We start from the raw sequence: 3550 nt of genomic DNA, 5'->3' as shown, positions 1-3550 counted from the left end.
TTTAAATTTTCTATACAGACTCTTTTAAAGCAAACTTATTATTATATAAATTGCATTGATTTATTCACAAAATTAGATCAAGCTAATACTACGTTTCCACTATGTACTTAATAAGCCATATAGTAACATTGAGCTATTTGCGTTTACATTATCATGAGTTACTTAAGGAATGGGAAAGAGCTTTTATGTAAACAGATGATATTAAATGTTGTATTGTTAAAAGAAAATAAATCAGCATGGAAGAAAAGACAGAAAATTTAAATAATTTAATACATAATGTTTATAATGTTTTTTATGATATAAAAGCGGCAGTTGCTGCATATACAAAAGAACAAAAAATTACAAATTATTCAAAATCAAAACATCTTCAATGATAACTAGAAATCAAAGAAAGTGCTGGCCTTCTGGTAAATACGGGCAGTAAATATTATTAAATAAAGAATAAAATTTTACTGAGTTGCTATTTTAGATAAAAATGAATTCCGTATGTCGGTTCTGAGAAGACAACAGAGAGCTTGAAAATAAGTTTGAACACTAAACAACCACAGTCCAAATAGAAAAGAAATAAGGTGATGTTTGAAACAAATTTTCAATAAGTTTTATTTTAACTAATAGCTAATAATAACACTAATAACTTATAAATTAAAAATAAAAACAACAAAAAATATAAACAAAATTTCTTTGTAGTTGCGTTCTTTTTTGACTTTAAAGATGTTGACTATAATGTAGACGACGCTGACAGTAACGGTGAGGATGACTATTAGAAATTAATTCGAAGGTGTTGTCAATAGGCAACTTCTCCAAAATTCTATACACGTTGTTCACGATGACGGAGCCTCCGTTGAAAACCACAATACATTGCTGATCCTTACTGTTTTAAAATAAAAGAGAAAAGTAGTTAACATAACATTAACTATTAAATAAAACATCTAATATTAATCGTAAAAGATTATGTGGTTTTAATTACAAAAAAGTAATGATATAATATAAAAATTTCATTAATGAACACTTACCTAAAATGTTGAATGAAGTGCACTTTCGTTTACGACACGGTTGCCATAAAATATTGAAAAAATATATTGAAAAATTAAATTGTGAATTTTCCTTTTCTTAATTTTTATTTCTAACAACAATAATAAAAAAAAAAATTTGACCAATTGGCCTAAAAAACACTTTATTATAATTATTTGGTCACAAAATTATTAACATTTACATATTTGAAAGTGCAAGTTCGTCTGACACGGATTCAGAACCGGAGCAACATGAAAAATGTTCCAGTTTTGAAGCTACTATTGAAGCTATAAGTGCTCAGGACTTTAAACATGTAAACTAAAGTGCCTTAAATAATTATGCCATATTTATTTCAACACGGTTTTCACAGTCCGAGTACTTTTCAAATCAATTTGGTGGTGGAAGACAACGCGTGGGATTCAGAAAATCAATTTATTTATACATCTGGTATGTAAGTAATACAGTTACTTACAGACAGCTGGCAATTCTTTTTGGTGTTGCAATAGCAGTGGCTTGGGGTATAGTCCGGCATGTAACAGGCTTCTTAATATCAATAAGCCATGAATATATTATGTGGCCAAGAGGATCAATTGCAGCCGATGTTATGAAGAAGTTCGAAGAAAAGCTGGAATACCAGACATAATAGGAGCAATAGATTGCACACATATTCCAATTATAAGACCAACATGTCATGTCATGAAAATTTTTTCAATCGCAAACAATACTATTCCATTGTTTTGCAGGCTGTGAATTATTTCCAAACTCATCATTTATTATTGGAAATACTGCTTATCCGTGTTTAAACTGGCTTCTGCCTCCATTCAAACACTATGATAACTTAGATTAAAAACAAAAAAAATTGAACGGAAAGCATTGCTCTACTCGAATGGTAGTAGAAAATGCTTTTGGTCTGCTAAAAAGAAACCCAATTGTTTCAGCATTGCTCCACCGTTTTCGTGATGTTACAATATGACTATATAAAAATATATATAATCAGAAAAATAGAGTTCCTTAATATTTTTACTTTTAAGTTCTACAATTACGTAGGTTTCACTCATTTTTAAACAGCAAAATATTATATTAAATCACGTTATATTAAAAAACTGCAGTTGGCAGCTGAAAATTAAAAAGAGTTGTATATTATTATTTTACAAATACAGTTAATAGCTGACCGTGAACTGGAAATTTCATATATACTTCCAGAAATCGTTCACAATAGACGAGTTTTTAGTCTTCGCAACCATGCAATTTGAGCTGCTTATTAGTTAAGCGGTTTCGAAAAGCTTGGACTAAATAAGCCAGCAGTGTTGTTGTTTCATATGTTATTTTTAAAATAAGCTGTTGTTCTTTTGTGATATGCTTACAAAAGAAAACGCCTAATCTTCTAGTTTGCTTGAACCTTTGCAGGGATTGATATTACTAATACATTCAACAGACGTAAGCTAAATTATCATTAAGGGGCTAAATTATAATTTATTTGCTCATTTAGCAGTTTTAAATGATCATTTATGGTCATTTCCGAATTTAACCCAATTTATTCATCATTTAGGTTCTTAAAAATGGTAATGCTGCATATGAGAGTGAAACAAAATAAAAAATGGAACAAATTTCAAGCTATTTGGTTGTCAAAATGTAAACAAAACATATTTGGAAACATTGGTAACTGTAAGTACTCGTTATATTCTTATATATTTCATATTTTTTTTTATATATTTTATATTTTTTTTATATATTTTATATTTCTTTTATATATTTTATATTTCTTTTGATTTTAGATGGCTCAAATTATAAAACTCAAGCGCCAAGCATGGACGGCGCAACTTCTTAATGATAATTTATACCGTCTGTCAGGATAATTTTAAAATGATCATTTAAGGCTGCTTAATGATAATATAGTGCGCTCGTCTGTCAATGCTATAACATTTATCATTATCATCAGTTTTAATTATTTTATGTGCCTTTTATTTTTTAAATAACTCTTAAAATTCTGCTGTTACTTTAGCGTTATAAATATAAAAATTATAAATAACTGGCACTCTCCTGCCAAATATTTTTAAAACGAAAATATAAAATATAAAAATAGTATGCGACCCAACCATCAATGAATGCTGCTGTTAATTTTTCTGCTATAATGCCCACTAAAAGAATGACCAACGAATAAATACGATCGATGCAAGAGAAAATATTGCGCTTCCCCTGCGATGATGACAATGGGTCCACTATATCCATGTGAATGTGTTGAAATCGGCCATCTACCGCTACAAAGAAACCAAAAGGCATACGGTTATGGTGTTACACTAGGGTGGCTCAAAAAAACTAATATGCGATTTTTAATGAGCGCACCCCCTAGGAATATGCCATTGACCAAAAAAATGATATTCCCAAAGTTTAGGAGCAATAGGATTAAAAATGACGTTGCGCCACTCGAGCAAAGTTGGGTTTTTAGTACAGAAAACAGAAATTTTTCAATTCAAGGTCATTTTTTATCTTTGTTACTTGTTTTATCTATCATTTGATAGATAATTAAAATATCTTTTTA

At 29.3% G+C, this 3550-nt stretch overlaps 1 long non-coding RNA gene across 1 annotated transcript; it reads left to right on the top strand.

Moving 5' to 3' along the window:
• Positions 1-300: 300 nt before the first annotated feature.
• On the top strand, positions 301-883 carry LOC119664754. The gene is made up of 3 exons (XR_005251260.1): positions 301-407; positions 470-569; positions 688-883. It is a non-coding gene; the product is annotated as an uncharacterized LOC119664754 (long non-coding RNA).
• The last annotated feature ends 2667 nt before the right edge of the window (positions 884-3550 follow it).

Source organism: Teleopsis dalmanni, unplaced genomic scaffold (assembly GCF_002237135.1).
Source record: "Teleopsis dalmanni isolate 2A unplaced genomic scaffold, ASM223713v2 unscaffolded_contig_2599, whole genome shotgun sequence".
NCBI classification, from domain to species: Eukaryota; Metazoa; Arthropoda; class Insecta; order Diptera; family Diopsidae; genus Teleopsis; species Teleopsis dalmanni.
Note: the sequence above shows the minus strand (reverse complement) of the source record. Positions and strands in the feature narration are given on the sequence as shown.